Genomic DNA, 13,656 nt, shown 5'->3' on the forward strand with positions numbered 1-13,656 from the left:
CTCACTTTACAACTATCCCCCCTCATAATAGCTACCTCCACCCTAGGAAAATCTCTGGCTGTCCACTCTATCTGTACCTCTGATTATTTTGTACACCTCTATCAAGTCACCTCTCATCCTTCGTCGTTCTAAAGAACAAAGCCCTAGCGCACTCAACCTTTCCTCGTAAGACCTTCCTGCCATTTCAGGCAACATCCTGGTAAATCTCAAGGAACAAAGAAAATTACAGAACAGGAACAGGCCCTTTGGCCCTCCAAGCCTGCGCTGATTGCGATCCTCTGTCTAAACCTGTCATCTATTTTCTAAGGGTCTCTATGCCTTTGCTCCCTGCCCATCCATGTACCTGCCCAGATACATCTTAAAAGACACTATTGTGTCTGCATCTACCGCCTCTGCTGGCAACGCATTCCAGGCACCCACCACCCTCTGCGTAAAGCACTTTCCACGCATATCTCCCATAAACTTTCCTCCTCTCACTTTGAACTCATGGCCCCTAGTAATTGAGTCCCCCACTCTGGGCGGGAAAGTGCTTCTTGCTATCCCCCTTGTCTGTACCCCTCATGATTTTGTAGTCCACAATCTGGTCCCCCCTCAATCTCTGTTTTTCTAATGAAAATAATCCTAATCTACTCAACCTCTCTTCATAGCTAGCGCCCTCCATACCAGGTGAAGAAGGGTCCTGACCCGAAACGTCAAGCTTTCCTGCTCCTCTGATGCTGCTTGGCCTACTGTGTTCATTCAGCCTCACACCGTGGTATCCTGGTGAACCTCCTCTGCACCCTCTCCAAAGCATCCACATCCTTTTGGTAATGTGGCAACCAGAACTGTACACCTTACTCTAAATGTGGCCGAACCAAAGTCTAATGCAACTGCAACATGACCTGTCAACTCTAGTACTCAATTTACCGTCCGATGAGGGAAAGCATGCTGTATGCCTTCTTGACCACTCTATTGACCTGCGTTGCCATCTTCAGGGAACAATGGACCTGAACACCCAGATTTCTCTGTACATCAGTTTTCCCCAGGACTTTTCCATTTACTGCATAGTTCGCTCTTGAATTAGATCTTCCAAAATGCATCACCTTGCGTTTGCCGGGATTGAACTCCATCCGCTATTTATCTGTCCAACTTTCCAATCTATCTGTATTCTGCTGTAATCTTTGACAGTCCCCTTCACTATCTGCTACTCCATCAATCTTGGTGTCATCTGCAAACTTGCTAATCAGATCAGCTATACCTTCCACCAAATCATTTACGTATATCACAAACAACAGTGGTCCCAGCACAGATCCCTGTGGAACACCACTGGCCACAGGTCTCCAATTTGAGAAACTCCCTTCCACTATTACTGTCTTCTATCTCCACCTTAATGCCTTTTAGGATACCTAACACTTCCTCCCTCCTTATGCCAACTTGACCTAGAGTAATCAAACATCTGTCCCTAACCTCCACATCTGTCATGTCCCCCTCCTTGGTGAATACCGATGCAAAGTACTCATAAAGAATGTCACCCATTTTCTCTGACTCGATGCATAACTTTCCTTCTTTGTCCTTAAGTAGGCCAGTCCTTTCTCTAGTTACCTTCTTGCTCTTTATATATGAACTTTGGGATTTTTCCTTAACCATGTTTGCTAAAGATATTTCATGTCCCCTTTTAGCCCTTTTAAGTCCTCATTTCAGATTTGCCCTACATTCCCGATAATCTTCCAAAGCTGCTTCTGTCTTCAGTTGCCTAAACATTATGCATGCTTCCTTTTTCCTCTTGGCTAGTCTCTCAATTTTACATGTCATCCATGGTTCCCTAATCTTGCCATCTCTATCCCTCATTTTCACAGGAACATGTCTCTCCTGCACACTAATCAACGTGAATTTGAAAGGTTCCCAAATATCAAATGTGGATTTACCTTCAAACAGTTTCTCCCAATCTACATTCCCCAGATCCTGCTGAATTTTGGTATAGTTGGCCTTTACCCAGTTTAGTACTCTTCCTTTAGGATCATTCTCATCTTTGGCCATGAGTATTCTAAAACTTACGGAATTGTGGTCACTATTTCCAAATTATAATTTCAACCACCTGGCCGGGCTCATTCCCCAACACCAGGTCCAGTATGGCCCCTTCCTGAGTTGGACTACATACATACTGCTCTAGAAAACCCTCCTGGACACTCCCTACGAATTCTGCTCCATCTTGACCCCAAACACTGAGTGAATCCCAGTCAATGTTGGGAAAATTAAAATATCCCATCACCACCAGCCTGTTGCTCCTATACTTTTTCATAATCTGTTTACCTATTTGTACCTCTATCTCTCGCTCGCTGTTGGGAGGCCTGTAGTACAGCCCCAGCATTGTTATTGGACCCTTCCTATTTCTGAGTTATGCCCATATTGCCTCACTGCTGGAATCTTCCATAGTGCCCTCCTTCAGTACAGCTGTGATGTCGTCTTTGACCAGTAATGCTACTCCTCCACCCCTTTTACCTCCCTCTCTATCCTGCCTGAAGCATCGATATCCTGGGACATCTAATTGCCAGTCACGCCCTTCCCTCAACCAAGTCTCAGTATGATGTTATTGGCAATAACATCATACTCACAGGCACCGATCCAAGCCCTAAGTTCATCTGCCTTATCTACTACACTTCTCGCATTAAAACAAATGCCCCTCAGACTATCTGTCCCTTTGTGTTCATCTGCTTCCTGCCTACTCTTCCCTTTAGTCACGCTGACTTCATTATCTAGTTCCCTACAGGCTTTAGTTACCAACTCCTGTCCAATAACCTGTCCAATATTTGGTTCCCATCCCCCTGATACATATTAGTTTAAACCCTTCCCAACAGTGTTAGCAAAAGCACACCCAAGACATTGGTTCCAGTCTGGCCCAGGTGTATTAGTAATTTGTAATAGTCCCACCTTCCCCAGAACTGGCCCCAATGTCCCAAAAATCTGAACCCCTCCCCCTGCACCATCTCTCGAGCCACGCATTCATCCTGACTATTCTTTCAGTTCTGCACTGACTAGCACGTGGCACTGGTAGCAATCCTGAGATTACTACCTTTTGAGGTTCTACTTTTTAACTTGGCTCCTAACTGCCTAAATTCTGCTTGTAGGACCTCATCCCGTTTTTCTGCATATACCATTGATGCCTACATGAACCTCGACAACTAGCTGTTCACCCTGCCCCTTCAGAATTTTCTGTAGCCGATCTGTGACATCCCTGAGCCATGCACCTGGGAGGCAACATACAATACGGGAGTCTCGTTTTTGACCACACAACTGCCTATCTATTCCCCTTACAATTGAATCCCAATGACTATCTCCCTTCCACTCTTTTTCCCGCCCTTCTGTACAGCAGAGCCAGCCATGGTGCCATGAACCTGGCTACTCCTGCCTTCCCTGTTGAGCCATCTCCCCCAACGTTATCCTAAATGGTATACCTGTTTTGGAGGGAGATGACCGCAGTGGTCACCTGCACTGCCTTCCTGCTCTTTCTTTGCCTTTTGGGCACACATTCCCTTCCTCCCTCAGCAATCCTAACCTGCGGTGTGACCAATTTGCGAAACGTGCTATCCACAACCCCCTCCGCATCACATACATTCCAAAGTGAGTCCATCCGCAGCTCCAGAGCCTTCATGCAGTCTAACAAGAGCTGCAGCCGGACACACTTCCTGCATGTGATGGAGTCGGGGACATCAGCCGTGTCCCTGAGCTCCCACATTGAGCAAGAGGAGGACAACATAGGTCTGAGATCTCCTGTCATTTTTAATCTTAAACTTAATTTAGATAAATGAAAAGGGAACGAGAAGTTATTACCAATCACACGATATAGAAAAAGGCTTACCTTATCTACACATCACTGAGTCCTTTATTTTTAGTTAAAGGAGGAGGCATGGTGGGAGACACCACACGTGTAGTGTCTCGGGTTCAGCCGCTGCCCAAATAAATGAAGGCTGCTCCCGCTCGAGGTAAGTTTTTTTTTAAAGTGGGAAAACTTACCTTCCTGGTGCCTTCTGCCTCTCGCCGCCCCTGAAAATGAATCTCCTCTGCACTTTTTACAATGCTTCCACATCTTTCCTGTAATGAGGCGACCAGAACTGGGCACAATGCTCCAGAGGTGGCCGAGCCAGGATATTGTATAGCTGGAGCATTTTTTGCATTTTTTATAGCAGCAGTGAGAGCAGTAAGATCGAGGAGCAGGGGGCTGCTGGGATGGTAAGTTAATCCTTTTAGAAACTTACCTCATGGATAGGTGAAGCACACGCTGAGCACGGGACGTCTGAGTAGGTGAGGCAATATATTTGGGCGGTTGCTATGCCCGACTCGCTACTTAAGTAGCGTCTCCCGCCCATCCTCCTCCTCTAACCCAAAAAAAGGCTCTGAGTGCCGATTTGGTAAGGTTACTGTTTTTTTTTCACTAGCGTTTGGGAATTCACAACTGTGGGAATGGATATTAGGGCTGTTGCAAGCTCGTCCTATAGAATGTAGGAGGTAAGGGTCACCACTCATGTCCCCACTGACTTCATCAGTGGGAAGTACACCCAACTCCAGCTCCACAGAAACCACGTTATGCAGCTGGAGATGAATGAACTATCGGATCATTCTGGAGGCTGAGGGGGCTAGTTGAGAGGAGTTACAGGGAGGTAGTCACACCTCAGGTATAGGAAAAAGGTGGATGTGTTCAGGGGACAGACAGGGAACAGGCCAACAGTGTGGGGGATCCCCTCTGGCCATTCCCCTCAATAACAAGTATACTGTTTTGGATACTGTTTGGGGGTTGGGGGGGTACTTACCAGGGGTAAACCATGGGGTACAGGTCTCTGCCACAGAGTCTGCCCCTATTGCTCAGAAGGGAAGAGGGGAGAGAAGGAGACCATGAGTCATTGGGGACTCCATAGTTAGGGGGACAGATTCTGTGGGAACGAGAGAGACTCGCAGTTGGTGTGTTGCCTCTCAGGTGCCAGTGTCCGCGATGTCTCTGAAAGTGTTTTCGGGATCCTCGAGGGAGGGGGAGCAGCCCCAAGTTGTGGTCCACGTAGGCACCAATGCCATAGGTAGGAAAAGAGATAGGGATGTAAGGCAGAAATTCAAGGAGCTGGGGTGGAAGCTTAGGGCTAGAACAAAAGTTGTTATTGCTGGTTTGTTACCCATGTTACGTGCTAGGGAGGTGAGGAAAAGGAGCAGAGAGCAATTAAACATTTGGCTACAGGAATGGTACAGGAGGGAGGGATTCAGATAACCTGGATAATTGGGGCTCATTCTGGGGTAGATGAAACATCTACAAACAGGATGGTCTACATCCTAACCAGAGGGCTGCCAATATCCTGGGGGGGCGGAATTTGCTAATGCTCTTTGAGACGGTTTAAACTAATTCAGCAGCGGGATGGGAACCCGAATTGTAGCTCCAGTGTACAGGAGATTGAGAGTAGTGAGGTCATGATTAAGGTTTCAAGGTCGCAGGAGTGTACCCACAGGCAGGAAGGTGGTTTGAAGTGTGTCTACTTCAACACCAGGGCATCTGGAATAAGGTGGGTGAACTTGCAGCATGGGTTGGTATCTGGGACTTCGATGCTGTGGCCATTTTGGAGACATGGATAGAGCAGGGACAGGAATGGTTATTGCAGGTTCCGGGGTTTAGATCTTTCAGTAAGATCAAGGAAGTGGTAAAAGAAGGGGAGGTGTGGCATTGTTAGTCAAGGACAGTATTACAGTGGCAGAAAGGACGTTTGAGGACTTGTCTACTGAGGTAGTATGGGCTGAGGTTAGAAACAGGAACGGAGAGGTCACCCTGTTGGGGAGGTTCCTATAGGCCCCCGGAAAGTTCCAGAGATGTAGAAGAAAGGATTGCAAAGATGATTCTGGATAGGAGTGAAAGTAACAGGGTAGTTGTTATGGGGGATTTAACTTTCTAAATATTGACTGGAAACGCTATAGTTTGAGTACTTTGATGGGTCAGTTTTAGTCAATGAGCGCAGGAGGGTTTCCTGACACAGTACGTAGATAGGCCAACAAGAGGTGAGGCCACATTGGATTTGGTACTGCCTAATGAACCAGGCCAGGTGTTAGATTTGGAGGTAGGTAAGCACTTTGGTGATCGTGACCTCAGTTTGGTTACGTTCACTTTAGCGATGGAAAAGGATAGGTATATAGTGCCGGGCAAGAGTTATAGCTGGGGGAAAGGCAATTATGAGGTGATTAGGCAAGACTTAGGATGGGGAAGGAAACTGCAGGGGCTGGGCACAATTGAAACGTGGAGCTTGTTCAAGGAACAGCTGCTGCATGTCCTTGATAAGTATGTACCAGTCAAGCAGGGAGGAAGTGGTCGAGCAAGGGAACCGTGGTTTACTAAAGAAGTTGAATCTCTTGTCAGGAGGAAGAGGGAGGCTTATGTAAAGATGAGACGCGAAGGCTCAGTTAAGGCGCTTGAGAGTTATAAGTTAGCCAGGAAGGACCTGAAGAGAGAGCTAAGAAGAGCCAGGAGGGGACATGAGAAGTCTTTGGCAGTTAGGATCAAGGAAAGCCCTAAAGCTTTCTATAGGTATGCAAGGGAATAAAAGAATGACTAGACTAAGATTGGGGCCAGTCAAGGACAGTAGTGGCAAGTTGTGCGTGGAGCCCGAAGAGATAGAAGAGGTGTTAAATGAATATTTTTCATCAGTAATCACACAGGAAAAAGACAATGTTGTCTAGGAGAATACTGAGATGCAGGCTATTAGACTAGATGGGATTGAGGTTCATGAGGACGAGGTGTTAGCGATTCTGGAAAGTGTGAAAATAGATAAGTCCCCGGGGCCGGATGGGATTTATTGTCGGATTCTCTGGGAAGCTAGGGATGATATTGCAGAGCCTTTGGCTTTGATCTTTGGTGCTATTCCTGTAGACAATGATGACAGAATACTGGAGGATAGCACATGTTGTCCCCATGTTCAAGAAGGGGAGTAGAGACAATCCTGGTAGTTATAGACTAGTGAGCCTGCCTTTGGTTGTGGGTAAAGTGTTAGAAAGGCTTATGAGAGAGAGGATTTATAATCATCTAGAAATGAATAAATTTGATTAGGGATAGCCAGTGCGGCTTTGTGAAGGGTAGGTTATGCGCCTCGAACCTTTTTGAGTTCTTTGAGAAGGTGACCAAACAGGTGAATGAGGGTAAAGAGGTTGATGTGGTGTATATGGATTTCAGCAAAGCGTTCCCTATGTTAGGCTATTGCAGAAAATACGGAGGCATGGAATTGAGGATGATTTAGCGTTTGGGATCAAAAATTGGCTATCTGTAAGAAGACAGGGTGGTGGTTGAAAGGAAATGTTCATCCTGGAGTTCAGTTACTCGTGGTGTTGTGGATAGTGCGGAAGGATGTTGCGGAGGGACGTGGATGGGCTACAGAGCTGAGGTGGCAGATAGAGTTTGATGCGGAGGGGTGCGGAGTGGTTCACTCTGAAAGGAGTAGCAGGATTACAAAATATGGGCTGGTGGTGGGATTCTTGGTAGTATGGACGAGCGGAGGGGTCTCTCTGTTTGCGTAGGTACCGGGGGTTGCCGCCCACGTTGGTGGAGTTATTGGGAGGGTGTACGGTGTGTTAGGTTTTATTGGTAGAGGGATTGAGTTTCGGAGCCATGAAGTCATGTTGCAGCTGTGCAAAACTCTGGTGTGGCCGCACTTGGAGTATTGCATACAGTTCTGGTCACCGCATTACAGGAAGGATTTGGAAGCATTGGAAAGGGTGCAGAGGAGATTTACCAGGATGTTGCCTGGTATGGAGGGAAGGCCTTATGAGGAAAGGCTGAGGGACTTGAGGCTGTTTTCGTTAGAGAGAAGAAGGTTAAGTAGAGACATACAAGATGATCGGAGGATTAGATAGGGTGGATAGGGAGAGCTTTTCTCCTCGAATGGTGATGGCTAGCACGAGGGGACGTAGCTTTAAATTGAGGAGTGATAGATATAGGACAGATGTCAGAGGTAGGTTCTTTACTCAGAGTAGTAAGGGTGTGGAATGCCCTGCCTGCAACAGTCGTAGGCTCACCAACTTTACAGGCATTCAAGTGGTCATTGGATAAACGTATGAATGATAATGGAATAGTGTAGGTTAGATGGGCTTCAGATTGGTTTCACAGGTCGGCGCAACATCGAGGGCCGAAGGGCCTGTGCTGCGCTGTAATGTTCTATGTTCTAGACCATAACAGGATAGTTTCTACCATTTTTTTCCACTCAAGAAATGGCATCTTGGGAATTACCAAAGCACTTTTTCTTTTTAAGTAAAGCAGGAGCATAAAATGGAAAATTTTTCAAAGCTACCAATTAATAGAATTTAGTCGGATATGGTGCAGTTTTTTTCATTATTCCTGGGATGTCTCTCTTTCTGGTAAGATCACCATTCATTGCCCCCCTCCAGCTGTCCTTAAGGCAGTGGTGAGCTGAATTTTGAGGGCTTGCTAAAGTTTTTCAAGGGAGTTGAGAGGTATTCATATGGCTGGAGTTTTGGTGACCAGATCAGGATGGTAAATTTCCTTTCATAAAGGACATGTTAACCAGGTAGGTTTCCCTGAATATCCAGTAAAAATTGGCAGTTCATGTAAAGGGCAAAAGCGAGGGGTTTAAGTATATTCAGTCAAATTTTAGTGATTGGTGTGTTTCTGATTCAGCAGATTTTGTGCCCTACCCAAGGTGATACTATTGTGTCTGGCTGTGGGAAATGAGATGTGTTAATTGGATTGTTGAAGGGGAATATTTACAGAATTGTGGTCATATCAAAACCTGTAAGTTTGCTATGAAAAAGGATAAACGACAATCGAAAGTAAAAATGGCTTCATGAGAAGCGTTTTAATGGTATGAGAATGAACCTGACATCGGTAAATCTGGATAGAAGCAAAACCAGAACAAAACAAAGTAGCACCAATTTTGAGTTCGGTTGAGGAATGTTGGCAGACAGGGCAAATACAGGTTGATTTACTTGAGACTCTAAAGATATTGGGGATAGGTAGTAAAGTGGTATTGAAGTCACAGTATAATCAACTATGATCTTAGCAAAAGGCAGAGGAGGCTTGAGGGACCAAATGCCTCCTGCTTGTGCTAATATTGTAAATCCAGAGCTACGTGTAGAAAGATAGAGTAAGACAAAGCAGAAAGAGTGTACGTAACGGTGTTTTGATAATAAGTGTGATGGACGTACAAAATTTAGAAGACAATGAACAAGAAATGAGAGGCATAGAGTATATGGGAAATGACTGGCAACTCGTGTAAAGGGGAATCAAAGAGTCTTCTATAGGTCTATAAATAGTAAAATGGAAATTAATGGAGGAAAGCAACTGATTTAGTGCCAAGAGGGAGTGTCTGTGTGCAGGCAACAAATATGCCTGAGGACCTTGCACCTGCCTCTTGCAGGACCAAAAATGATCCCAAGTATGACAGTGAAAGAGGAAGCAGTTGAGAGATTTTGGCTCAAAATTAAGTTGTAAAAGCTGGTTATCTTCAGATTGTCACCTGGATCAGAGATTACATTCAAAGTGGCTGAAAAAAAAGTAAGGAAGTTGTGGACGTGCTGGTTGTTGTTTTCCAATGCTCCTTAGATGTCATTTGTATTTTATTTGGGGCTCAAAGGACTGGAAAATTGTGAATATTGCACCTTTGTTCCACAAAGGGCATACTGTTAAACCTAACAACTAAAGGCTTGGTTGTTTAACTGTGGTCGTTGGCAATCTTGTTCTGATGTTCATTTCTAAAAGCTTAAGTTACTTGGAAAATTAATGAATGACAACCATCGTGGATCTGTTCAATGTGAGCCATGTTTAATTAGCAATTTTTGAGGTGGTCAAAATATTTTGAAGGTAACATGCTTAATGTGTATATGGAATTTCAAAATGCCATGAAGTGCCACATAATGAGTTTGCCAGTATAGTTGTGGCCTATGGGTACAGTGGCAATTCCGGATTTATGTTGACTAAGTGATAGGAGACAGTGACGATGTGCTTTAGACTGGAAGAAAGTACACCACTGTTTATCGGGAGTCAAAATGAGGACCATTGCATTTCTTGAACTATGCTAATCCGTTACACAAGGGTTTCAAGGGTCCAACTTTAAGTTTTGCATCATCAGAAAACTTAGTGTAGTAAACTCCAAGGCTGATGATGACTAACTTCAAGAAAGCACAAACCTGGTGAATAGGTGGCCACGTGGCAGAAAGAAATATAGAATCTTAGATTCTTGAAATAAAAATATTTATAGCCACAAAGGAGACCATTCAGCCATCTGCTTTTAATCCCACTTTCTAGGCTGTTGTTCCATAACCTTATGTTACAGCAATTCAAATGAATGTAGAAGTATTTTGTAAAATTGTGTATAGTTGTCTGCCTCTGCCATCCTTTTAGTGGAATCCAGGTCCCACCATCCATTAAGTAAAAAAGTTTCTTTTTGTGCCCTAACTAAGCTATATTATCCTAATTTCCTAACTCAGTTAAGAACCTTTTTGACCAATAGGAATAGGGCACCTTATCCACTGTAACCATACTTGTGAACTTTAAACACTTTTTTTTACTATGTCTCCTTCCTCCATCTCGGAGAACAAGGAAAGATGATATTCTCACTGGTACAATTCTGAAGGGCTGAGTTTCCAATGAATAGCACTAGTACGATGGCGCAAACAACAGAAGGCTCACTGTGAATTAACAGGAAGCAGCTACCTGTCATTGAATACAAAATAGCCTACACGCCAGGTTAAAATGCATTTATTTTACTTTCTTGAAGCCTCCCAATTCGCCTTCAGCTTTCTTGTCACTCAGACAAAAAAAGAGACTGGTGATGCATATCTTGTCTATCCTTGGCTAAACTGTAACCCCATCCCCATCAACCACATCTCCCTAATTCTTCAAGTCCACTGACGTCACTATGCATAAAATGCAGTGATGTTATTTGTGTGGCACTTCTAACTCGTCCTGTTAATGACCAAGTGGTGTCGTTCACCCCACCTGCGTGTGCATGACAGCATATTGTACTATGGATAATTACTCTGATACTGAAGAGCGTGCAAGAACAGAGAAGCCTGGAATATTTATAATTGCACATCATTTGGAGTTGAGGGGGTGAAAAAGAACTAAAAACAAAACTCAGTTCTGCACTTTATGAATTGAGGCATACATCACAAAAACCAGGAACATTTATAATAGATAATAACAAAGTGTGGAGCTGGATGAACACAGCAGGCAAGCAGCATCTTAGGTGCACAAAAGCTGACATTTTGGCCTAGAGAGAATGGGAACTGCAGATGCTGGAGAATTCCAAGATAATAAAATGTGAGGCTGGATGAACACAGCAGGCCAAGCAGCATCTCAGGAGCACAAAAGCTGACGTTTCGGGCCTAGACCCTTCATCAGAGAGGGGGATGGGGTGAGGGAACTGGAATAAATAGGGAGAGGGGGGAGGTGGACCGAAGATGGAGAGTAAAGAAGATAGGTGGGGAGGTAGGGAGGGGATAGGTCAGTCCAGGGAAGACGGACAGGTCAAGGAGGTGGGATGAGGTTAGTAGGTAGCTGGGGGTGCGGCTTGGGGTGGGAGGAAGGGATGGGTGAGAGGAAGAACCGGTTCGGGAGGCAGAGACAGGTTGGACTGGTTTTGGGATGCAGTGGGTGGGGGGGGAAGAGCTGGTCTGGTTGTATGGTGCAGTGGGGGGAGGGGACGAACTGGGCTGGTTTAGGAATGCAGTAGGGGAAGGGGAGATTTTGAAACTGGTGAAGTCCACATTGATACCATTAGGCTGCAGGGTTCCCAGGCGGAATATGAGTTGCTGTTCCTGCTACCTTCGGGTGGCATCATTGTGGCAGTGCAGGAGGCCCATGATGGACATGTCATCTAGAGAATGGGAGGGGGAGTGGAAATGGTTTGCGACTGGGAGGTGCAGTTGTTTGTTGCGAACTGAGCGGAGGTGTTCTGCAAAGCGGTCTCCAAGCCTCCGCTTGGTTTCCCCAATGTAGAGGAAGCCACACCGGGTACAGTGGATGCAGTATACCACATTGGCAGATGTGCAGGTGAACCTCTGCTTAATGTGGAATGTCATCTTGGGGCCTGGGATGGGGGTGAGGGAGGAGGTGTGGGGGCAAGTGTAGCATTTCCTGCGGTTGCAGGGGAAGGTGCCGGGTGTGGTGGGGTTGGAGGGCAGTGTGGAGCGAACAAGGGAGTCATGGAGAGAGTGGTCTCTCCGGAAAGCAGACAGGGGTGGGGATGGAAAAATGTCTTGGGTGGTGGGGTCGGATTGTAGATGGCAAAAGTGTCGGAGGATGATGCATTGTATCCGGAGGTTGGTAGGGTGGTGTGTGAGAACGAGGGGGATCCTCTTGGGGCGGTTGATGCCACCCGAAGGTTGCAGGAACAGCAACTCATATTCCGCCTGGGAACCCTGCAGCCTAATAGTATCAATGTGGACTTCACCAGTTTCAAAATCTCCCCTTCCCCAACTGCATCCCTAAACCAGCCTAGTTCGTCCCCTCCCCCCACTGCACCACACAACCAGCCCAGCTCTTCCCCCCCACCCACTGCATCCCAAAACCAGTCCAACCTGTCTCTGCCTCCCTAACCGGTTCTTCCTCTCACCCATCCCTTCCTCCCATCCCAAGCCACACCCCCATCTACCTACTAACCTCATCCCACCTCCTTGACCTGCCCGTCTTCCCTGGACTGACCTATCCCCTCCCTACCTCCCCACCTATACTCTCTCCACCTATCTTCTTTACTCTCCTTCGGTCCACCTCCCCCTCTCTCCCTATTTATTCCAGTTCCCTCTCCCCATCCCCCTCTCTGATGAAGGGTCTAGGCCCGAAACGTCAGCTTTTGTGCTCCTGAGATGCTGCTTGGCCTGCTGTGTTCATCCAGCCTCACATTTTATTATCTTGGAATTCTCCAGCATCTGCAGTTCCCATTCTCTGAGTACAAATATATAGTTCGTTGAAATCAGCGTCACAGATAGACAGGGTAGTGAAGAAGGCATTTAGCATGCTGACCTTCATCAGTCAAAGTATTGAGTGTAGGAGTTGGGATGTTATGTTACAGTTGTGTAAGTCGTTGGTGAGGCTGAACTTGGCAGTCTTGTGTACAATTTTGGTCACTCTGTTATAGGAAAGACCTAGTTAAACTGGAAAATGGGCAAAGGAGATTTACGAGGATGTTGCGAGGACTGATAGGCCTGAGTTAGAGGGAATGTTTGGCCAGAATAGGACTTTTAACCCTGGAACATAAGAGAATGAGGAGTGATCTTATTGAGATGTATAAAATCATGAGGGGCATTAATAGGATGAATGCATATAGTCTTTTTTCCCAGGGATGAGGAATTGAAAACCGGAGGGCATAGGTTTAAGGTGAGAGCGGGAAGATTTAAGAAGGACCCGAGGGGCAACTTGTTCATGCAGAGAGGGGTACATATTGGAATGGGCTGCCATTGAAAGTGGTTGAGGCAGGTATAATAGAAACATTTAAAAACCATTTGGATAGGTTCGTGGATAGGAAGGGTTGAGAGGGATATAGACCAAATGTGGTCAGTTGGAGCTAGCTTTGTGGGCACCATGGTCAACATGGACCAGTTTTGGCCAAAGCCCCTTTCCTTTAGGAAGTTATGGAAGTGTTAGAACATGTTCAATAAAGACTTTTCTGGGGATGGTGGGGGAGAATTGTTTCAAGGATGAGGCAT

At 45.9% G+C, this 13,656-nt stretch overlaps 1 protein-coding gene across 2 annotated transcripts in view; it reads left to right on the forward strand.

Moving 5' to 3' along the window:
* mtf1 (metal-regulatory transcription factor 1) overlaps positions 1–13,656 on the forward strand; it is an 83,556-nt gene that overhangs the window by 44,322 nt on the left and 25,578 nt on the right. The gene's annotated exons all lie outside the window — the stretch shown is intronic.

The sequence above is a fragment of the Stegostoma tigrinum genome, chromosome 24 (assembly GCF_030684315.1).
Source record: "Stegostoma tigrinum isolate sSteTig4 chromosome 24, sSteTig4.hap1, whole genome shotgun sequence".
In the NCBI taxonomy this organism is placed as follows: Eukaryota; Metazoa; Chordata; class Chondrichthyes; order Orectolobiformes; family Stegostomatidae; genus Stegostoma; species Stegostoma tigrinum.